Source organism: Bufo bufo, chromosome 4, assembly GCF_905171765.1.
Source record: "Bufo bufo chromosome 4, aBufBuf1.1, whole genome shotgun sequence".
Classification (NCBI taxonomy): domain Eukaryota; kingdom Metazoa; phylum Chordata; class Amphibia; order Anura; family Bufonidae; genus Bufo; species Bufo bufo.
In genome coordinates, this window is record NC_053392.1 from 214,310,834 (window position 1) to 214,336,252 (window position 25,419).

General features: G+C 43.1%; 1 long non-coding RNA gene across 1 annotated transcript; it reads left to right on the forward strand.

The window, feature by feature from the left end:
* Nucleotides 1-1,801: 1,801 nt before the first annotated feature.
* LOC120997913 lies at nt 1,802-24,551 on the forward strand. Its single transcript, XR_005778256.1, has 3 exons — nt 1,802-1,923; nt 12,313-12,317; nt 24,539-24,551. It is a non-coding gene; the product is annotated as an uncharacterized LOC120997913 (long non-coding RNA).
* Nucleotides 24,552-25,419: the final 868 nt, after the last annotated feature.

Below are 25,419 nucleotides of genomic sequence, written 5' to 3' on the forward strand. Positions count from 1 at the left end.
CAGGTGCCAGTATCAGGTGCCAACCCCTCTCCCCCCCATGTGCCAGTATCAGGTGCCTCTCTCCCCACCAGGTGCCAGTATCAGGTGCCTCCCCCCATGTGCCAGTATCAGGTGCCTCTCTCCCCCCCCATGTGCCAGTATCAGGTGCCAACCCCCCCCAGGTGCCAGTATCAGGTGCCAACCCCCCCTTCCCCCACCAGGTGCCAGTATCAGGTGCCAACCCCTCTCCCCCCCCCCCATGTGCCAGTATCAGGTGCCTCCCCCCCCCCAGGTGCCAGTATCAGGTGCCTCTCCCCCCCCCATGTGCCAGTATCAGGTGCCAACCCCCCCTCCCCCCGAGGTGCCAGTATCAGGTGCCAACCCCTCTCCCCCCCCCCATGTGCCAGTATCAGGTGCCAACCCCCCCCCAGGTGCCAGTATCAGGTGCCCCTCTCCCCCCCATGTGCCAGTATCAGGTGCCAACCCCCCCTCCCCCCCAGGTGCCAGTATCAGGTGCCAACCCCTCTCCCCCCCCCCCCCCCCAATGTGCCAGTATCAGGTGCCAACCCCCCCTCCCCCCCAGGTGCCAGTATCAGGTGCCTCCCCCCATGTGCCAGTATCAGGTGCCAACCCCCCCTCCCCCCCAGGTGCCAGTATCAGGTGCCTCCCCCCATGTGCCAGTATCAAGTGCCCCCCACTCCCCCCATGGCAGTAACAGTCGGGTATTAAAAAAAAATATATAAACATTTCTACTTACCTCCATGTCAGCGATGCGATGCAGCCTCTTCCTGTGTCCAGCCCTGTATGTCCATATATGGAGTCAGTGCTTGTATTTCAGAAAAGGTTTCTGCTGGGATTCGAACCCACGACCTTCTGTATCAGAGGCAAAGCACTAGACCATAGGAGACACCTTGCTGCTGACTGAAAAAATTTGAGACTTCTACTGTTATAGCTGGCTAAGTGTACATCTATACACATAGCTGCTCATATATAGAGATATAGCAGAGCTGAGTGTGCTGGGATAGCTGTCATATAGAGATATAGCAGTGCTGGGTGTGTTGGGGCAGCTGTCATGTGTATAGCTGTACACTTAGCCAGCTATAACAGTAGAAGTCTCATTTTTTTTCAGTCAGTTGTAATGCAGCCTTTATGGTTGTGAGGGTTAATGCTTTGCCTCTGATACACTCAGACTTTGGAGGTTGTGGGTTCGAATCCCAGACACATCAGAAGACTTTAGGAGACAAGAAAGATTAGATCATATTAGTGAGGGGGCCTGGTCAGCTGCTGTGAAGGGGCCCTGAACTTGAAAATAAACTGTCACACACGCTGCCGACGCCGGGCCCCCTTGGCAGCCCGGGCCCCGAAGCAGCTGCTTCCCCTGCTTCCCCGGTAGTTACGCCACTGGGCCTCATGCTCCTGTAATTTGCCCACTGGCTCCTGGTATTGCCCATACGGCTCAGTTAGGAGAGTGTTAGGTCCCGGGCTACTTGAGAAACCTTGGCGTGGTGCCCGGGCTTAGACATGTCCTACACCGTAGGATATGTTGACTAATCTCTCAATTTTAAAATCAGTTTGAGGGTTTAGTAAGATTGCAGCGTGCACCTGTCTTTGCTATTATTTTAACCTCTCCAACCCTAATTTACTTAGCATTCTGTATTAAGAATGCTATTACTTTCCCTTATAACCATGTCATAAGAGAAAATATTAAAATCTACAGAGTACCTAACCCAAACCGAAATTTCAGTGAAGAAGTCCAGGTTTGGGTCTGGGTACCACATTCCGTTTTTTCCTCACGCGCGTGCAAAATCCAAACTGAAGAACGCAATGCAATCGCATACAAAACTCAACCCACTCGCAGGCAAAATAGCACGATTTTACAGCGACGCACCCGCATCCTATCCGTCCCTTACACGCGACGCCCGTGTGAAAGAGGCCTAAGGGTTAGTAGTGTGGAGCATTTGGCAGTAGCCGGGGTCAAGGTCCAGATGATAGACGGAGCTTTGTCTGGGCTCTGAGTTCTTCTATGGACCATCGCTGCAAGCAGGATCTCAGCTGGACTGCAGCTTGCTATGTGGTGGGAGTGAGTGAATTATTACTAGTATGTCAGCGCTATTTCTGAAATATGACACATACCCCTATACGCCTGATCATTGCACTAACATTAACACAGAAAGTAGACAGATGAACTTTACACACCAAGGAACCTTTCCATACTTACACCAATGGAAAATAAGCCCATATGAATGGAAGAGACCCAAAAATACTCCCCCACACAGACGTACTAGAAGTAGGGACCCTACCTAGCATGAGTAGAAGGTTCTGTATTTGCCAATAGCAAACATACTATCTATCATCATCCGTGATCCATAGCCCGTGATCCTCACCTTCTAAAAATGGTTCTGTGTCCTGACAGGCATCAGGGCCGTCTTTAATATTGATTGGACCCTGGGCAAAAATTTACTTGGGCCCCCTGGATCCCGCCTTCCCACACCCTAGCATGCAATCACGGCCTCCACCACAACACACACACAAAAAATCCACACACCTGGTAGAGTACAGTGATATAAATACTTCCAGTTCTGAAGACTCCAGCGGCTCAGGATCAGTGTTCTGGGCAGCTGGGCTCAGGCTGGAAGTGGGCACCGCTCTGCAGGAAGGAGACCGGGGCTCGGTTCACCCTTGTGTTACAGTGCACCCCAGAGTATGCAGTATAGCACCCTATAGTATACAGCAACCCACAGTATGCAGTGTAGCACCCTATAGTATACAGCACCCCACACTATGCAGTATAGCACCACACACTATACAGTATACAACACGTCACAGTATACAGTAGAGCAGTATAGCACCCCACAATATACAGCACCTCACAGTATACAGCACACCAAACTATACACTATACAGCACCCCACACTATACAGTACAGCAATATAGCATTCCACAATATACAGCACCCACAGTATACAGCACCTCACGGTATACAGCACCCCAAGATATACAGAATACCGCACCTCACAGTATACAGCACCCAAAACTATACACTATACAGCACCCCACACTATACAGCCCCCCACACTATACAGTACAGCAGTATAGCACTCCACAATATACAGCACCCACAGTATACTGCACCTCACGGGTATACAGCACCCCAAACTATACAGAATACCGCACCTCACAGTATACAGTACCCCACAGTATACAGCACCCCAAAATATACAGCCCCCACAGTATAAAGCACTCCACAATTTACAGTATACAGCACCCCCATAGTATACAGTAGAGCAGTATAGCACCCCACTATACAGTAGCTTACAGTATATTAGCATTACAGCCCCTGTCACCTTTTCCTGATGTAATCTTCTCAAAAAAAGCTCCACAGTTATGGGAAACTTCTCCTGCAGCAACACTCCTGGTAGACAGGACCTGTGATGACCTCATAGCCATGTGACCAGTAATATCGCTAGGTTACTGGTCACATGGTGATTATGTCATCTAAGGTCCTAGAAAATCACAGCTCTCACAGTACGCTGCCTGGAGTGCCGGCAGGCATGGCATGGCAGCACCCCCCTGTGTAGCTGATAGCCTGATACACGGGACAGTGGCCAGCAGGGCTCAAGAGGCAGCTGCCTTGGGCCCCCCAGGAGCAACTGGGCTCAGGGCAGCTGCCCCTTTTTCCCCTTGTTAAAGACGTCCCTGACAGGCATACAGAGGGAGAGTTAAATCACTGTGGACTGCTAAATCCCCATAACTGTTACACTCATCGCCACTGCTACAAGAAGGTTCCATGTCCCTTCAACAGATCCATGCATAGAAGAAAAGTAGAGCCCTGACATCGCTCCGGCAGTAATGTAAACTTGATCCTGCCTGCGGCTAAATCCCCCATATAACTCCACATAAAACACTCAGGAAAAACATCCGCCCGTGAACACACACCACTATACACACTGTAAATGTTTTATTGTCCTGATGAAGGGGGCTGTTCGCTCCTGAAAGGCATAGACCCAGAATAAAGAATTGTTACTGTTTTATCGATACCATTCTGGTCTCATGTCTTCTGCATCAGCGCCGGGAAAAGGTCCTGTGTTTCTTCCTTTTCACTACTGTTATTGTAACTCAGCCGCATTTACTTGAATGGGACAACTGCGCCTAGGCGATGTGACCGATGTACATGACATCTTTGGCCTAGGAAGAGGTCTAAACACTCATGGAGCGCCAGAGCCTCTCATACAGCAGATCAGCCGGCGCATCGGGAGTCAGACCCCCGCCAATCTCATATTGATGATCTATCTTGAGCAGAAGCCATCAGTATAAAAATTCTGTAGAACCCCTTTACAGCCGAGTTCACATCAGCATTGTTTTCTGTAATTCTGTTCCATTATAGGCATAGAAAAAAAATATCCATTTGTTTAAATGGGTAATGTGACCATCAGTTGTGCTCAGGTTGTGTCAGTTCTGTCAGGTCTCAGTTGTTTTTCACGGGAAAAAAAGTACGACAGAGTGACAAATATTGATAAGGGCTCATTCAGACGACCATATTTATGTATAGAATAGTAAGTTGGCACTCCAGTAATGTTTCTCGTGGTGCATGCGTCTAAGGGAGGCACTACGTTGCAATTTGTAGAAAAAAGACTGTCACTCACTTGCTTGGAATGAAGTAGTGATTTATTGTCACATTATAACATCATGTGACGCGTTTTGGCTGTATAAGACTTCCTCAGATATGTTTATCACTATATTCAATCCACAAGGTAACTACACCTTCACCTGACAGGAATACTCGATTATACTACTAAACCAACACATATGAGTAATGCTCTTTACTTTAAAATTCACTTTTATCAAACATGATTAAAAGAAACTAATTACCATTTCATAATTAAAGTAGGGATTCAAACATATAGCTCCATAATACATATTTTATCACAGAGCCATAACTACTTGATAGTGTAAAGGTACCAGAAATCTTTTAAAGCATGAAGTCTATCTAATTGAAGTAAGGTATGGCCGACTACCTCTTTTTAGTTAATTGCTACCAGTAATAATATATGGGGTTAGCGTAACACATCCTATGCTGTTCAATAACGCCTCTGAACTAACCACTGATTTGTTATCAGTCTTTCCATACTCTATCTACAATGTATGATAAAGATATAGTATCATATAGCTAGACTACAAGTGGACCTTACTATCTGTAACATACCTTAAGTTGAGTGTAAAATGGCGACTTCCCCTCATACCTTCCTCAGATATGTGCAAACACCTGTGTAACATGTAGTATGTTTAAACCTATGTTACACGGGTGTTTGTACATGTCTGAGGAAGGCCAAAACGGGTCACATGATAGTATAATGTGACAATAAATCACTACTTTATTCCAAGCGAGTGCTGGACTTTTTTCTACAAAAGACTATATTTATGTGTCTATATCCATTCCGCAATTTTGCAGAATAAATGCAGACCCATTTATTTCAATGGGGCTGCAAAAGATGCAGAGAGCACACCGTGGGCTCTCCACATCTGTACTTCTGTTCCGCGGGCCCACAAAAAAATAGAAGGCACTTCTATCATAGGGCTGGCCATGTGTGTTCCGCATTTTGCGGAATGCACATGGCCAGTATCCGTGTTTTGTGGACCGCAAAACACATACGGTCATTTGAATGAGCTCTAATGATGTGATAACCAAAAGATATTGAATGCTGTGTTGCACAGCTAATGATTTTTTCCCTTCAACTACAGTGGTTACAAGCAGTTAATCACCTATCTGTATAATCATGCTGATTTCAGCCTTATGTGTCAACATTAAAGGAATAATAAACATAAAAAAAGCCTAAAAAAATTAGGATTGTCTGATTACTCAACCGCCGTACTCTTGAACTTTAACCACCAAAAAGTAACTGGTGACCACCATGATATTTTGTTAGGTTTTGTATGTAGCAATATGCCATGCTGAACAACTTACGTTAGACAGGAGATTGTATGCAAATTCCAACGTACATTTTATTGCAGGCACTGTATTTGGTTTGTAATTGTATAGGTTGCACAGGTTATGAATAGGAGGAAGTTAGAATTTCTCTTGATCAGACAGTTGGCGTGTGTAGAGTGCTGTTGAGCCCAATCACACCTACTGTTAGCACTGAGGAAGATCTGTGGTTGTAGCTGGGCCTGCTGAGAATTAGTAGGGACCCTGAGACCTGAGTCTGCTCTGGGCTGCTGCCACTGATTGGGCCACTTGAGTGAGGTCTTGCCCCAGGGAGATGACTGCCCTGGATAATGCCAGTGGTTTTGGACTACTTCCAGCCTGTAGACTGTAAAGTGGTGAGCCTGAAGTTGATCCTTTGGAGAAAGTAGTAGCTGGAGGTTGTTACCCAGTCAGCCTGGTAGGAAACTGCTGAGGATTGTGAATACTGGCTAATGTGTACCATGACATGTAGCCTGTATAAAGAGACTGTCCTAGCCACCACCTGTTAAACTTGTACACTGTGAGTACTGGTAGATTCTGGTAGAAGTGCTGTTATCAATGGGAACTGTCTGGGAAGTACAGAGTCTGTCCTCTGCCAGTGGATACCGCTTGTGGAGAACAAAGACTGTCCTGCTACCTGTGTATGTACTAAGCAAACTTTACAGTACAGAAAGACTGTTCTGTTCCTATTGATAACCACCAACCCTGCAACTTATACTTATGTGTGTAAGTTTGTGTCCTATGCTTCTCTTCAAGTTAAACCTTGCCAGCTTGTCATGTCTGTGTCATTTACTGTGCCATCCTCTAGTGAGGTTCTCTGTAAATGTCATAGGCCACAATCATAAGCATCCAACCCGTTTTTGGCATTGATAAATTAAATGATAAATTACTCACAGGATGTTCCACTGATGTTACCCCAGCAATCAGCTATAATCTGTTGGCGAACCCATCAGTAAGTGTCCAATGTCCTTGCAGCTCCACCAGAGGGGAAATGAAGCATTGCATAGTTCATATTTAAAGGGCATCTGTCAGCAGATTTGTACCTATGAAACTGGCAGCTGAAGGCATCACCATGTTCATATGTGCTCACTAAATAATGTTTTAATATATGCAAATAAACCTCTAGGGGCAACAGGGGTGTTGCCATTACAACTAGAGGCTCTGCTCTCTCTGCAACTGACGTGCCCGTTCCACTTTGTTTGACAGGGCCAGGTATGATGACATTTTCACTGACTGGCCTGGTCAATCAAAGTGGAGAGGGTGCAGCAGTTGCAGAGAGAGCTGAGCCTCTTGGAGTAGCAGCAACTCCCCCATTGCTCCCAGAGGATCAGTTGTTTTTATTAAAAAATGTTGGGCACATATGGATGGGACCAACACAGATGCCTTCAGCTGCCAAGCGCACCTGCAACAGGTCAGCCAGTTTCATAGTTACATAACGGTCACCAAATCCTTCAGTATTAGAATAGGCACAATGCCTTCTAGGACTAACTCAGCTGTAAGTAATGATACCTTCTCGAGAAAAAGTACTTTTAATCCATATACAAATCAGCAATTAAGTGCACCAAGGGAGGGCCAGAGTCACCCTTGCTCCTACTGTTTCCTCTGCCTGCCCTTCCATCTCCTTATGACAGGGCCAGGCAAGATGACTATTGAAATATTATGGCACTGTCAATCATGGAGAGGGAGGGGATGGCCAAGGAATCAGGAGGAACAAGGGTGCACAGAGTGGCTTGGGCCTGCCCTTAGTGCACTTAACTGCTCATTTGCATTTGGATTAAAAGTAGTTTTTCTACAGAATGAAGCAATAGAGCAGGGGTACTCAAGTACTTTTTGTAAAGGTCCACATACCTGAGTCTGCTGTAAGATGAAGGTACAAGCTGCAAAACAAAAAAAATATAGCGTGTAGAGCTGCAATTTTTTTTTATTTTACAATAATCCACACCTCCAAGCCCACCTTATCTCCTTTCTGCTGACCAAACAGTAAGAATGTCTTTTCAGTGCCCCCTAACAATAATTATGCTCCTTTAATCCCCCTCAGACAGTATAATATCCCTTTAGTGCTCCTCAGAGTATTATACCCCTAAGTGCACCCTCACAGCAGGGTGATCCCTTGGTGCCTCCATACATTATGATGCTCTTTAGTGCCCCTGACACATTGTGATGCCTCTTTAGTTCCTCGCCACAGAGTATGAATACCCTAAGTGCGCCCTCACAGTAGTAATGCCTTATCTGTGCCCCTTCACAGTTGTAATGTCCTCTTTGTGACCCTTCATAATAATAATCCCCATTGTGCCCTCTTCACAGTAATAATCCCCATTGTGCCCCATCATAGTAATAATCCCTATTGTGCCCCATCATAGTAATAATCCCCATGGTCCCCCCTTCATAGTAATAATTCCCATTGTGCCCCCTTCATATTAATAATCCCCACTGTGCCTCCTTCACAGTAATAATTCCCCTTAATAGTAGTAGTGCCCATTGTACCCCCTTCAGAGTAATAATGCCCATTGTGCCTACTTAATAGTAATAATGCCCATTGTGCCCCCTTAATAGTAGTAATGTCCGTTGTGCCCCCTTCACAGTAATAATGCCCATTGTGCCCCTTCACAGTAATAATGCCCTCTGTGCGCCCTTCATAGTAGTAATGCCCTCTGTGCCCCCTCCATAGTAGAAATTCCCATTGTGCCCCCTCCATAGTAGCAATGCCCTCTGTGCCCCCTACAGAGTAGAAATGCCTATTGTGCCCCCTCCATAGTAGAAATGCCTATTGTGCCCATTCACATTAGTATCGCCCATTGTGCCCCCTTCAAAGTAGAAATGCCCATTGTGCCCCTTCACATTAGCAAAGCCTTCGGTGCCTCCTCCAGAGTAGAAATGGCCATTGTACCCCCTCCAGAGTAGAAATGCCCATTGTGCCCCCTTCACATTAGCAATGCCCATTGTGCCCCCTCCAGAGTAGAAATGCCCATTGTGCCCCCTTCACATTAGCAATGCCCATTGTGCCCCAACAGAGTAGAAATACCCATTGTGCCCCCTCCAGAGTAGAAATGTCCATAGTGCCCTCTTCACATTTGCAACATTGTGCCCCTTCTGTTAAAAAAAAACACAGTAACTACTCACCATTCCTGAAGCTAAGATCCTGCTCTCCCCTGCAGACACAGATCACTCTGCAGCACTGTGTGGGCAGGGCTTATGTAGATTTCCAGACTGCAGTCTCCTCCAACACAGGCTGGCAGCGCAATCTGTGTCTGCAGGCTGAATGGTGGAGCGGGGAGAAGGCTTCCTGCTTCACCATTCAGAGCGCCACCAGCCTAAAGGAGGGGAGGAGTGCAGGGAGCTGAGCGGTGAGTGACAGGACCACAGCTCCCTGCGCTCCAGCAATGAGCGCTTCTATCTGTATTGATGGAAGCACTTATTGCTTCTGGACTCTGGCTCCCCCTGAGAGCTGGCACCCGGGGTGGACCGTCCCCCAGGCCCCCCTCTCTTAGCACGCCACTGCGCAGGGGTCCGGACAGCTGCATCAGAGCACTAAATGATCACTAAGAAATGGATCACTAAAGGCCCTTTTCACACGGGCGAGTATTCCACGCGGATGCGATGCGTGAGTTGAACGCATTGCACCCGCACTGAATACCGACCCATTCATTTCTATGGGGCTGTTCACATGAGCGGTGATTTTCACGCATCACTTGTGCGTTGCGTGAAAATCGCAGCATGCTCTATATTCTGCGTTTTTCACGGAACGCAGGCCCCATAGAAAGGAATGGGGTTGCGTGAAAATCGCAAGCATCCGCAAGCAAGTGCGGATGCGGTGCGATTTTCACGCACGGTTGCTAGGAGACGATCGGGATGGAGACTCGATCATTATTATTTTCCCTTATAACATGGTTATAAGGGAAAATAATAGCATTCTGAATACAGAATGCATAGTAAAATAGCGCTAGAGGGGTTAAAATAAAATAAAAAATTATTTAACTCACCTTAGTCCACTTGATCGCGCAGCCCGGCATCTCTTTCTGTCTCCTTTGCTGAACAGGACCTGTGGTGATGTCACTCCGGTCATCACATGATCCATCACCATGGTAAAAGATCATGTGATAGATCATGTGATGGATCATGTGATGACCGGAGTGACTTCACCACAGGTCCTGTTCAGCAAAGGAGACAGAAGGAGATGCCGGGCTGCACGATCAAGTGGATTAAGGTGAGTTTAATTATTTTTTTTTTTTTTTTAACCCCTCCAGCGCTATTTTACTATGCATTCTGTATTCAGAATGCTATTATTATTGAAAATAATACAATCTACAGAACACCGATCCCAAGCCCGAACTTCTGTGAAGTTCGGGTTTGGGTACCAAACATGCGCGATTTTTGGGTACCAAACATGCGCGATTTTTCACATGCAAGTGCAAAACGCATTACAATGTTTTGCACTCGTGCAGAAAAATTGCGCGTATTCCCGCAACGCACCCGCACATTTTCCCGCAACGCCCGTCTGAAAGAGGCCTAAGTGAACCTAACTGGTTCAGCTGAGCTAGCTCTGCAAGGCATTGTGCCTGGTTTAACACTGAATTTCATGGTGACAGAGACTGTCTTTAAATCAAATAGTTGTCAATGTATTGCATAAGTACATTGGGTCCTCCCATTATATTGCTCCAAATGTAGAATCCGCACCCCAGCATTACCTGATAATTCCCTAATGAGATGTCTGAAAATGTTTTTACCAATTTTTAAGCTCTTTAACAATAATTTATTATTTATTTTACGCACTTATATAATAATATCACTGCTTAACGAGAAGATTTCTTTGTAACTATGTAGAGTATCTTATTAACTTCACTAAACTGACCAGCGATTACACATTATCTCGTACAGACAATTAAGATTCCTAATAATCATTTTATTTATCATCTCATTTACACAAAGTAATTATACTTACAACTCCCTAATATTGTTCCCATATAAGTGGTAATCGCTTTGTGTAAATGAGCCTTTACATGCCTCTAATTCCGTGCCTTCCTAAGTCTCTTATTTCACACGTGTACTGCACATATTCGATATGTTTGGTGAGCATGAGCAGAAGGCAAACCAGTCTCATCTGTGGACAGTAGAAGGTGCTGCAATAAAGGAAAGGAGGGGAAAAAAAATCCTTCGACAAACTTCTTCATATCAGTTCTTCGTTTTCAGGATAGTTGTTCCAGGCACACCATAAATAGCATGGAATTTATCATAATGGGTTTGGCACAAATATAAAATATACTCTAAGCTGAGCTTTAAGTAGATTATAAACATTTAATATAGAGTGTTATCATAATATTCAGAGCATCCAAATTGCAGACTTCTGTCAGCCACTTTCAGGCATGTTTCTGAAGATCATCGTTAATTCTGCTGATTTATGGTAATGCTGCGGCTCTATCACGTGGACCATCAGACGCCACTAACAAGCTTAGCATAAGCTAGCACTGAAATGGGTTGAGGTTTAAATTTCTGCAACAATTATAAAGCAGAGGAAAAAGAAATCCCACTTCAGCAAAATAATAAAAGTGCCTCACTTTACAAGTCCACATTAAACTTGGCAGCTGTGTTCTTAACCCCTGATTGCCCAATCGCAACCAGATGCAACAAACCGACAAACCAAATAAAGGTAAAAACCGTTGGCTCAAAAAATTACCAAATGACGTTGATATGTATAATCTATTAAAATTTATGGGAAATGCCAGAGACACCCATATATGTAAAATTAGCACAATATAAAGAAGAAAAGCGAGCCATTGGAGTCCCTTCCCAAAATGCAGCACATCTTCACTGAAATTATAGTAGGCGGCAGCGTCATCCAAAGATAAAAATGTTTTAGATTAACATCACTACATATGAAGATATGACATTTGATTAACATAACTACATATGACATTTCACTCCTGTCATAGGCACCGATAAATAGTTCAAGTTGAGTGTCAGGACTGGGGCTAGAGAATTATGAATGATGCTTTACTTCTGTATACAGTAGACATCATTGATGTGTGAGATGGAATGAGAAGGAATACATTTATGCCATGTGCAAAAATGTAAAAATGCATTCCATGTACATGATTTACAAAAGCATCTGTGCAGAAAATTTGCAAACACATTTAAAGACAACCTGTTACCATGAAAATGCAGTGCAATCTGCAGGCAGCATGTTACAGAGCAGGAAGAGCTGAGCAGAGTGATATGCGGAACCCAGGGGGTATCTGCAACTGGTTTGTTCTCATTGTAATGTTATGCTATGTTTATGTGCACACAGCATGACATGGTGTGATTGGCAGGGACAGGGTTAACCACCCTGTTCCTCTCTTCTTGGTAGGAGTGGGATGGTCCTGCTTTCTGTCTAGAGAGGGTATTCTAGTCTAGAGAGTGTGGAAGCAATTGCATATGCTACTACTTCTTAGGCCCCTTTCACACGAGTTTTCCGCGCGGTTGCAATGCGTGAGGTGAACGCATTGCACCTGCACTGAATCCGAACCCATTCATTTCTATGGGGCTGTGCACATGAGCGGTGATTTTCATGCATCACTTGTGCGTTGCGTAAAAATCGCAGCAAGCTGAATTTTGTGCGTTTTTCACACAACGCAGGCCCCATAGAAGTGAATGGGGCTGAGTGAAAATCGCAAGCATCCGCAAGCAAATGCGGATGCGGTGCCATTTTCACGCACGGTTGCTAGGAGACGATCGGGATGGAGACCCGATCATTATTATTTTCCCTTATAACATGGTTATAAGGGAAAATAATAGCATTCTTAATACAGAATGCATAGTACAATAGGGCTGGAGGGGTTAAAAAAAAATAAAAAAATTTTTAACTCACCTTAATCCACTTGATCGCGCAGCCCGGCTTCTCTTCTGTCTTCTTTCTTCAGGACCTGGGTAAAGGACCTGTGATGACGTCACTGCGCTCATCACGTGGTCCGTCACATGATCCATCACCATGGTAAAAAGATCATGTGATGGACCATGTGATGAGCGCAGTGACGTCACCACAGGTCCTTTACCCAGGTCCTGAAGAAAGAAGATAGAAGAGAAGCCGGGCTGCGCGAACAAGTGGATTAAGGTGAGTTAAAAAAAAAATTTTTTAACCCCTCCAGCCCTATTGTACTATGCATTCTTTATTAAGAATGCTATTATTTTCCCTTATAACCATGTTATAAGGGAAAATAATACAATCTACAGAACACCTAACCCAAACCCGAACTTCTGTGAAGAAGTTCAGGTTTGGGTACCAAACATGCCGATTTTTCTCACGCACGTGCAAAACGCATTACAATGTTTTGCACTCGCGCGGAAAAATTGCGCATTTTCCCGCAACGCACCCGCATCATATCCAGGCAAAAAACATGACGCCCCTGTGAAAGAGGCCTTAAGCCTCAGGATTCAGAGACTTAGGCCCCTTTCACACGGGTGAGTTTTCCGCGCGGGTGCAATGCGTGAGTTGAACGCATTGCACCCGCACTGAATCCCGACCCATTCATTTCTATGGGGCTGTGCACATGAGCGGTGATTTTCACGCATCACTTGTGCGTTGCGTGAAAATCGCAGCAAGCTCTATTTTGTTCGTTTTTCACGCAACGCAGGCCCCATAAAAGTGAATGGGGCTGCGTGAAAATCGCAAGCATCCGCAAGCTATGCGTTCACGTCACGCATTGCACCCACGTGGAAAACTCGCTGTTGTGAAAGAGGCTTTAGGCTAATTTCACACTAGCGTTTTTGCTGGAACCGGCAGGGTTCAGCAAAAACGCTTCCATTACTGATAATACAACCATCTGCATCCATTATTCATGAATCCAGTTGTATTATCTTTACCATAGCCAAGACAGATCCGTCATGAATTCCATTGAAAGTCAATGAGGGACGGATCCGTTTTCTATTGTGTCTATGATGGATCTCGTGTCTATACCGGAAAATATTAACGCTAGTGTGAAAGTAGCCTAACAGATCTTTGCGAGTTACTGCTTCTGCTATAAAAAGAGCAAGAAAGAAAGAAAGACAAGAATTTGGACTCTGCATGGCTAAAGCATAGAAGTCAGCAAGGTAACCTGCTTTTTCAGCTATGAAAGACTTTGCTTCTTGTAAGGGACTACAGTTAAGACACCCATCACACTTAAACACATGCTGGCCAGACATGCCTCTAAAGCTTTTATCCTGCAGTGGACATTACAACCATTGCTAGCCAGAGATCTTAGAGAGATAAATTCCCCCATAGATTTTACAGTTTTGTCACAAAATAATGAACATAATTATGTGACTGCATGGAAATAATAAACACGTCAAAGTCACAGTTCAGGGATACTGTGATATATATGCATAGGATATTAAAGAAGAAGATGTCACAGACATGAGAAATGACCAGTGAAGTAACAACACTGGATAGTACTCACAATGATCTCACAGTAGAAGGATAAGAAATGCTGAAATCACAGGAGTGGGCTATTGCACTCACTGATGTCACAGTACAGTAATTGCATTCACACTGTTATCATAATATAGGGATAATCTAAACAATCAAAGGAAAGGGTTACTATGCACAGTAATTTCAGAGTATGACAAAAAGGTGCTGAGTGATGTCACACTATATGAATAATGTCACGCAAGAAGCATAATAAACAGAGTGATGGAGCTAATAGCAGATGACCACAGCAATGTCTCATCACATGGATATGAAACTATATACGAAAGAATAATGCCATATTCCAAAGATTAATACAGTGATGTCATAGAATAAACATAATTAACAAAGTGATTGCACAGTATAGTAATAATGAACCAAACATGGGTATCAAAATGGCAATAAAACAAGAAGATAATGAAATTATGTCACTGTAGACAGATAATAAACATTGGTTCTCTCTTATCTCACTTAGTGACTGTTGGGTCCTCTAAAGCCCAATGGGCCAGGAGCTACCACAATCTGTACTTCCCCTTTTGGATTTCATAAAAAAAAAAAAAAAAAACATTTCCACTGACACCAAACAGAAATCTTAAAGCAGTGAGGAATCGAAACACAAACTTTATTAAAATATAGATGGTGAGCCTTTTTCCAACCTCCAGGATCCTCAAAATAAAAAAAAGGAAGTAACCCAGTGCTCCAGAGAGTGCAATGTCTCCTTTATTACTTACATGGGCACAGCAAATACATCTCCATCTCATTCTAGTAAATCAGACCCCAACCAATCAAATATTGATGGTGGCTATCTGTTATGGTGCTGCCAATCGGTCCCATTTAAGTAAATATTGATGGTCCAACCCTAAGGATAGGCGAGTAATGTTACAATTAATTTCAGGACCCCCCTTTAAGCATAGTTTACATAAAACAGGATGTTCATTTAATAAACTGAAACATTGGAGTTATATAATATAAATATAAGTAAATCTTCACCCAGCTGAAGGTTACCTAGCTCATGATTACATATTTTTACTCCTTATTTCATTGTAACTAAAATTTGTAACCACTGGATTTTCCTGTGAATTTTTCATTTTTCCCCCTTTGAAAACAATGAAACCATAAGGAGTCCAGGGTGATTACCCCTTCTCTAGTATACCCAGTGTCATACACTTCCTATAAGAGGGTGCACTATTAGCCATGTTCACACGGGCAGAAAAAAAGCTTTTTACATGGCGTAATACACATCCAAAATGCCAACAGCTTCGTTCCCATTGGTTTCATTGGGAAATACACATCCTAGTGCTCATGGTTGCCTTTTCTTTTACACAGCTGTCCTTCTTATTGGAGTCAAAAGGAGAGGGGTAAAATAAATTGATGAGTAGTAGATGTATGTAGATTTTTTTTCCCAGTGCTTACACTATCAAAAAATTAGCTATTCTCAGAGGCAGATTTCCATTCCGATTTGCTACAGATTTTTCAGCTCTGTTTTATGCCATGTGAACATAGCCTTCGAAGCACATTTATATAAGTCTATGTCCAGGTAGGTAGATGGCAGGCTGCCTCTAATGCGAGTCCAGTGACTGTTGTGAGTAAGTAAGGGGTGAGCACCACATGTGTTAAATCCCTCACCCCACATAACACAGCTTCCTCTCCAATATGTCATCCTCACACCTCCAAACTCTGCACCAAACAAACATGAAAATCTGCTACTGTTCTCCCCATGCACTCCATTTTCTTCAAATCTGAGAGCCATTTGTGAGTATAATTGAAAATTAGCAGTGCAGCTGTTTGAAGAGAGTAATTTATCACGGCACATTGTTCACTCCTGACACTTTAGCCCTGGCTCTAACAAGGCAGTGGTTGCTGGGGGTTGAGCTACAGAAAGTGATTCGGCTGCAATACTGCGTTTCCCCTGCTTTGTTGCTAATTGTAGCCTCTTTTTCTCTATTGAATTGGGAGTTGAGTAAAAGAGCTTGTTTGCTCTGTACAGCCAGGCTGCCAGGACTGCTCGGGCTATTATCACAAGATACTCTTGATCTTTTGAAAAGCAGGAAATAGAATTTTTCTCCAACAGGGAAAGTAATTTGCGATGCGTCCATTAGTTCTTCATTAAAGCAAGATTAAATTGCATGGCAAATCACATCTGTGTTTGGATGATTAAAGGGTGGCATTTTAGAGGCCAAAACTAATTACTAGTCAAAATGAATGGGAGTGAAAAAAACAGTCATGTTTTTACATTAGATAGTGTGGTTTGTAATTAGATTCAAGCTAATTCCACTATTTCTTCTCTTTTAATGAGATGAGCCTGTCCTCATCTTTTTCTAGGCCATGCTAACAGCCAAAAATGTATAATTTTAATAATACTAAGAGTTTACTTTATTGAAATTTCCATGCTACCTGCCACAAGTGACTGATCTGTCTAGAGGTACTTCTTGTTTGAGGAGCTGCCAATGTACAGTGCCAGGGGCAAGCACCAAAGGAAGACCCATTACGTATTCTAATTGGGTCTTTGCTGCTTATTAGGAACAATATTATTTTCAGATATTAATAGGTGCACTTATCAAACAGCCCACTGATCAAACATTCTGAACGAAAATCCATCTAGTTACAATGAGTATAAAATAAATGCATTCTACAAACACAATTCCCAATGACTCCTATTGAGGAAGAGAATGAAGATAAATCTAGTAGAAGAGAGTAAATATTTGGGATGATATGAGACCCTTCGTAGCATAACATTTAAAATATAACGGATTAACGTCACTAAATGATTATTTTGGCAGCACATTTACAATGATGCAATGTACAGTGTTCGTTTTAGGACATGGTCAGATATCATAGTCAAGTCCAGTGTGAGGCAAAAAACTATCTCTGACACTTGACTGATAAATGACTCTGACACTTGACTAGGGATGAGCGAATCGATTTCGGATGAAACATCTGAAGTCGATTTGCATAAAACTTTGTTTCAATACTGTACGGAGCAAGTGCTCCGTACAGTATTAGAATGTATTGGCTCCGATGAGCCGAAGTTTTTACTTTGCGAAGTCTCGCGAGACTTCGCATAATAACTTTAGAAATTGATTTATACTGTAAAAAAACATTTCCCGAACTTGGGTTCGGTTCCAAAGTACCTTACTACATGCTGCATTATCAAATGTTATTCATACAGTGAATAGGGGATAACTTGTTCTTACTGGAATACCCCTTTAATGTCCATGAATAGGTAAGCAGTCATCATACAATGTAACAGACATTTCTCTAATGGAAGTATGAATGCTTCAGTTGGTAGAACAGATTACAGTAATCTACTCTGGGGCTATTTATGTTTTGACTGTCCTTTGCTAAATGCTATTTGCTGTACATTGTAGCAGGCTACCTGATGAACTGAAAATGAGAAGCTATCACAACCCAACATGAGGAAGCAGGTGCAAAAGTGGAGTTGTGGTAATGTGGACAGCTGTTAAGCCACCTGTTGCCATGAAACAAGGAGTTAGCTGTCACAGCAGGAACACAAAACTCATTCCAACACTTATGTGTTAGCATAATTACCTCATTGTGGCTGGAGGACTCTTTACCATGATGTAATGAGCATAGGGCCATTAAGGTGTTAAATTTGTTCTTGGGGAGGAGCTTTTGTGGGAGTATGTGTATATATAGCAACATAGTATTAGCTTGCCTGATTATAGCTTGCATCATTCTCAAAGTGCAGCATTTCTAAGTGCTTTAGAGATACTCAGGAGGTAATCTGAAGGTGGATACAATCTAAAAAGTAAGATTTATTTGTTTAAAATCTTTCCCCTCTTTAAAATGGCAGACCTGGTTCAGTGCAGGAATTGTGTGCTTTTATTTCATGTTCCACTCTTCGGAGGTTTGGATGCTGTCTAAACTGTAGGCAGCTCTCCGTAATGCAGCAGGAAATTTCATTTTTGAAATCTGAGATTTGTAAATTAACTGTTAAACAAACTCAGGCTGGGAATGTTGCAATGCTACTGCCACAGAGGCCCCCTAGAAATGGAAGATGGGTTATTGTAGGTTCTGGTAGACTTAGAGTTGTTGATAGAAGACATGTCCCACCGTCTGTGGCTCTCCATAATTCATTTGCAGCACTTTCAGAGTGCAAGAGCAACATGGAGGATGGCTCAGGCACAGTGGGGGAGGAACAATCATCTCCTATGCCTAAGGTATGCAAGACTGCAGCCAAAGACAAAAAAGAAAAGGCGAGGACTGATAGTAAGCAGCTGTTGGTGGGTGATTATATCATAAGAGGTGTGAAGTTTGAGGAAAATAGTTTTGTGAGATGTCTCCCTGGTGCTACCGCTAGCAGGGACAGACAATGTATCCTTAATATTGTTAAGCAAGCAAAGCAGGAAAGGGAGGTGGATGTTATTGTCCATCTTGGGACAAATGATCTGGCTTGCAATGAGGTTACAAAGGTGAAGGAAGCTTTTCACACACTTGGTAATGATATACGGGAGGTTGCATCGACTGTTTCATTCTCTGCAGTTCTCTCTGTGCATAACTTTCAGCATGACAGGCAGATGCGCATTAAGGAATTCAATGTATGGCTTGGTGAATGGTGTCTGAACCAAGGGTTTGGCTTTGTGTCTCATGTAAGCTTTAGTTGGAACGGAAAAGAACTGTACAAGAAAGATGGTTTTCATATTTCTCTCAAGGGAACGAATGTCCTAAGTGAACAGTTCAAAGTATTTGCTAAGGAGCATTTAAACTATGAAAGGGGGACAAAAGAGTGATAATCCATCAGTCCGACAATGCCAGAAGATGCCAGTAGCACATAGGTTACGAAATGACAAGCTCAGAGTCTTGTCTACAAATGCTCGCAGTTTAGGGAATAAGATCAATGAACTTGAGTCTATAATGGCATCTGAGAATATAGATTTAGTGGCTGTTACTGAGACATGGTTCAATGATAGTAATGACTGGGATATAACAATACCAGGGTTCTCTACATATAGGAAAGACAGAGAAGGCAGGAAAGGGGGATGGGTGGCCCTGTATGTGAAAGATAGCATAAAATCTAATCTAATACAAGTTAGCGAGACCAATTTAGAGTCAGTTTGGGTTACATTACAGCTTGATAATCATAAGGTAACTCTTGTAGGTGTGATATATAGACCACCTGGCCAAGTCAAAGAATTTGATAATCTACTAGTTGAGGAAATAGCTAAAATAGCATTGAAAGGGGAAGTTATCATTATAGGAGACTTTAATCTTCCTGATGTAAACTGGAAAACCAAAATAGCTAGTTCTGCCAGGAGTACAAATATTCTAAATTCCCTACTGGGATTATCTCTACAGCAAGTAGTTGAGGAGCCAACCCGGAAAGCTTGGGATCTATTGATCACCAGTCAGTGTGGTTTACTATAAGTACAGTGACTGAGTCACACCACACAAAAACAAAAGTTTTAGATTTTAGAAAAACTGACTTTTCTAAAATTACATTAGTGGTATACGAGTCCCTATCAGACTGGAACAGTTTCAATGGAGTCCAGGAGAAATGGGACTACTTAAAAGTGGCACTATTGAAGGCAACAGATAATTGCATTAGGCTTGTCAGTAAAAGCAAAAAAAGGAAGAGACCACTATGGTACTCAGCAGAAGTGGCCAAAATCATTAAAAACAAAAAGATAGCATTTAGTAATTATAAAAACTAAAACGAGGATGACAGGGAAATTTATAAGATTAGGCTGAGAGAGCCAAGCAAGTTATAAGAGCTTCTAAAGCACAGACAGAAGAGAAATTAGCTCAGTCAGTGAAAAAAGGTGATAAGACATTCTTCAGATACATAAATGAAAAAAGGAAATTAAAACAAGGAATTACCAAATTAAAAATAAAAGAAGGAAGGTATATAGAAGAAGATAAAGAAATAGCTGACTGCCTCAATGAATACTTCTGTTCAGTTTTTACAAAAGGAAAATTAAGAAAAAGGACCTCAGTTAGGGAGGAAGACTAATGAATCTTTTGATGCATGTGTCTTTACAGAGGAAGAGGTTCTAAGTCAGCTGTCTACAATTAATACAAATAAGTCACAGGGGCCTGATGGGATACACCCAAAGCTATTAAAAGAGCTTAGCGGTGAACTAGCAAAACCATTAACAGATTTATTTAACCAATCATTGGTAACAGGAGTCGTCCCAGAAGGTTAAAAATTAGCAAATGTGCCCATTCACAAGAAAGGTAGTAGGGAGGAATCGGGCAACTATAGGCCAGTAAGCCTGACATCAATAGTGGGGAAAGTAATGGAAACCATACTTAAGGAGAGGATTGTGGAACATCTAAAATCCCATGGATTGAAAGATGAAAAACAGCATGGGTTTACTTTAGGTAGATCATGTGAAACTAATCTTATAGATTTTTTTGATTGGGTGACTAAAATAATAGATGGCGGAGGTGCAGTAGACATCGCTTATCTAGACTTTAGTAAGGCTTTTGATACTGTCCCACATAGAAGGCTTATCAATAAACTGCAGTCTTTGAGCTTTGACTCCCATATTGTTGAATGGATTAGGTAGTGGCTGAGGGACAGAAAACAGAGGGTTGTAGTCAATGGAGTATATTCAGACCATGGTCTTGTTACCAGTGGGGTACCTCAGGGATCTGTTCTGGGACCCATATTGTTTAATATCTTTATCAGTGAAATTGCAGAAGGCCTCGATGGTAAGGTGTGTTTTTTTGCTATTGACACAAAGATTTGTAACAGGGTTGATGTTCGAGGAGGGATACACCAAATGGAAAAAAATGGTCAAAAATCTGGCAACTAAAATTTAATGTTGATAAGTGCAAGATAATGCACCTGGGGCGTAAAAACCCAAGGGCAGAATATAAAATCAGTGATACAGTCCTAACCTCAGTATCTGAGGAAAAGGGATTTAGGGGTCATTATTTCAGAAGACTTAAAGGTAGGCAGACAATGTCATAGAGCAGCAGGAAATGCTAGCAGAATGCTTGGGTGTATAGGGAGAGGCATTAACAGTGTCATATATCCAGGCATTAACAGTGTCATATATCTTCGAAGATATATGACAACAGTAGAAAGAGGGAGGTGCTCATGCCGCTCTACAGAGCACTAGTGAGACCTCATCTGGAGTATTGTGCGCAGTACTGGAGACCATATCTCCAGAAGGATATTGATACTTTGGAGAGAGTTCAGAGAAGAGCTACTAAACTAGTACATGGATTGCAGGATAAAACTTACCAGGAAAGGTTAAATGACCTTAACATGTATAGCTTGGAAGAAAGACGAGACAGAGGGGATATGATAGAAACTTTTAAATACATAAAGGAAATCAACACGGTAAAAGAGGAGATAATATTTAAAAGAAGAAAAACTACCACAAGAGGACACAGTTTTAAATTAGAGGGGCAAAGGTTTAAAAGTAATATAAGGAAGTATTACTTTACTGAGAGAGTAGTGGATGCATGGAATAGCCTTCCTGCAGAAGTGGTAGCTGCAAATACAGTGAAGGGGTTTAAGCGTGCATGGGATAGGCATATGGCTATCCTTCATATAAGATAGGGCCAGGGGCTATCCATAGTATTCAGATATATTGGGCAGACTAGATGGGCCAAATGGTTCTTATCTGCCTACACATTCTATGTTTCTATTAGATCGTTTATAGGAGTTTCGTAGGAATGGGAAATTTGTAGGATGGGGGATTGTGTGTTTTGTGCATGTAAAAAGCTGTGGTATTGTTCTTGCAATCTTCTCATTGCAGATGCGGCACCCGCTCTGGTGTGGATATTGGGGCACTCATACGTCTTCTGGGGGGCCGTCCGGGCAGCGGTTCGGCCGGACGGCCAGCAGTTGGGATTTGGCAGAGAGTCCACGGTGGTAAAATGGATTGGGCGCAGGGGCATGGTCTGGAAGGGGGTGGCGCCATAGGTATATCGGTTTGTGCGGATGGACAGGGCGCCTGATGTGTTAGTGGTCCATGCGGGAGGCAATGATTTGGCAGCTAGGCCTATTCTGGAGTTGATAAAGGAGATCAAGTGGGATTTTCTGTGGCTATGGTCATTGTTTCCCGGTATGGTGACCGAGTGGTCGGACAAAGTCCCGAGGCAGGTTTGGAGGGATGCTCGATCAGTGGAGGGGGTCAATAAGGCCCGGGTGAAGGTAAATAGGGCGATAGGGCGCTTTATGGCTCGGAACGGGGCGGTGGTGGTCAGGCACAGGGAGTTGGAGAGTGGAGTGGGGGCCATTTGGTGGTCGGACGGGGTGCACTTGAACGCCGTAGGTCTAGATATGTGGAATTTGGCGTTGCAGGAAGGCATTGAGGTTGCCCTGAGGTTGTGGAGGAATGCCCGGAGTGGAGGGGGTCAAATCCGGGCGTTGGTCATGGTGGAATTTGAGGACATTGGGGGGGGCCCCTCGGTGGGGCTGGACTCCCAGGTGGACCGAGCGGTTGTGGTGAATTGAGGAGGGTCATTCTCTGGTGCCTCTGAGCTGGGGGTAATGGCTGGAGGAAAGAATGACTCACCCTGGTTCGGCAGCTCGATGTTTTTGGGGCTTCAAGGACCTTCCCCCATTGGGTTAAGTTATTAGGTTATTTATTATTATTATTGTTGTGGTTATTTATGTATTTGTTATTTAATAAACGGCTGCTGTGGCCATTACATTTCCAGTCAGTGGTTCGAGTCTTATGTGGGTTCGGGGGATGGTGACGGAGAGATGTAATGGGGGTGGTAGGGAGATACAAGAAAGTGTAATAAGGTAAGAAGGGGGCGAACTATGCATAACCAATACCCCCGTCATGAGCAATACATTAGTAAGTGCCTTGTATTAACTTTGTCTCTATGATAAACGCAATCCCTTTAAATATAGTGCAGAGTACTCTGATTGTTCCTCTCAATTGCCCCCTGATTGGTCCACTGGACGAGCCTCCAAATTGGCAAGCCAGCTGGAAAGCCAAACTAGCGGAACTGCCAAGCTTGATGGCATTACACACTGTGCATGCACTGCTCTGCATCCCTGCCAGTGCCACATGGAAGGTCGAAACCGCAAGTATGTTCACCAGAATGTTAAAGTGTGGCTAACGTTTTGAAGAAGTTAATTAAAAACTATTCTAAATGCCATAAAATGTATTTTTTGCGATATACTTTCTTTTTTTCTCCCATTTTACTTACAAAATAGGCACTCAAAGTTCACTCCTCCTGAGGAAGCGATCACACGCGTAACGTGCGTCGAGGAGCGCCACCATCCTCTCTTTGCCTCTCTTCTCATTGGTATGTTGCCATTCATGTCGCATTTGTAGTTTAGCGAGCAGACATGTTTATTACTTCGCTGCTCTTTATATGCACTAGTCACTTTTTGGCACATCCTTATATGTATATGCACTTTATATGAACTCGTCCGCCCTACCCTGCATTGGGATCTGTTATTAACATCCTTAGAGGTCGCTGATACTGCAGCATTTTGTTATAGCTGAGAGTCCATATTTGAGGTGGTGTGCAACTGTGTTTTTGTCCCTGCTTATTCACAAGCAAGCATTGTGAACATCATTTTTAACTATTGTTATTAATAAATATTATATTTCATGATTCATTAATGGTGTGTTTCGCACTCTTTTTTGTGGTTGATCTAAGTATTGGGAGTGTACCGTTTATCTGAGACCGTATGGTGATTTAACTCAAAGTTCAGGTGTCTATAGTGCTTGGGGATCCATACGCTCGTACACTGCTAATATGTCAGCGATATATCAGTGAATGGATTCCTGTCTGTGCCAGCATCGGTCTGCTAAAGCCTGGCATAGCACATCCGATTAGAAAGTTGCATAATTTCTTTCAGTACATGAAAGGGGTTGTCTCATCTGAGACATATAGGTGTCATATACGTGCAAGTCCCTCCACTGGTACCCACACCTATCTCTAGAATGAGGCCCACAAAGTGAATGAGAGTGAACTGCACACCCTCCATTTTCTTCTATGGGAATCACGAAAATAGTCAAGCACTCGCTTAGCTATTTCCAGCAGTCCCATAGAGGTGAATAAAGAAGTGGCTGTGCATGTGCAATGCGCTCTCCATTCACTTCTATGGGACATCCGAAAATAGCCGAGCACACTCGCTCTGATTTTTTTGGAACTCCCATAGAAGTAAACGGAGAGCACACGCCTCGCATCTGTGCTGCGTTCCCGTTCACTTTGGGGCCCCGTACTAGAGATAGGGTTGTAACCAGGCTAGAATCACGTGCTGAGTGTACGTGATCCAGGAAGTGCCGCAACATAACTACACTGAGAAGCGCTAGGAGTGCAGTGCTGGACAAGTAGAAATATTTTCAACATTATCAAATGTGCTTAATCACATGAATGTGGGGAACCATTCAAAATAAAAATTTGGATAATCCCTTTGTTTTATTACCAAAAGGCCTCATGCATATCAGACAGACCTCAATCAAAGCTCCCATGGCATCCTATCGGTCTGTACTTTAACCCCTTAATGACTGTGTACATCATGATCTGGTGCTAGCTCCCGCATCTTGACAGACAGTACGTCATGAACTACAAGTGTCACCTACTGTATGCATGCCGTGACACCAGCATGTAAACGGGTGTCATGGACAGCTGCACTGCCATAGTAAAGAAAGCTTGCCATCTACCTAAGTCTGACAGCCCCTGCCAAGAGGCAGGATGCTGATCAGGCTTAGTGTCACTGACAATACACTATTGCAGTCTATTCTACAGCTAGATCTACAGCTGGATCTTCAAGAACCAAGTGGGTCTGGTTACAAAAAGGTTTCTGTTATATAGGCCATCATAACTGAATTGGTCCTTTAATAGGTGGGTTTTGGAAATATCTTGAAAATGTTCAAAATTCCTTCTAAAATTCTAATCCTTCTAACATCCTAAAAAAATTTAATTAGATTTAAAAAATGATAGCAACATAAGGTAGACATATGGTGAATGTTAAGAAATAACTGTCTTATAAGGTATCACTATCTGTATTAAAAGAAATTCAAATAAAAAAAAATTTAAAAAAAATTCTGTAAATATTAACCTTTTTTTAATAAAGAAGGGAAAAACATCTCAGAATGGCTTAGATAAGTAA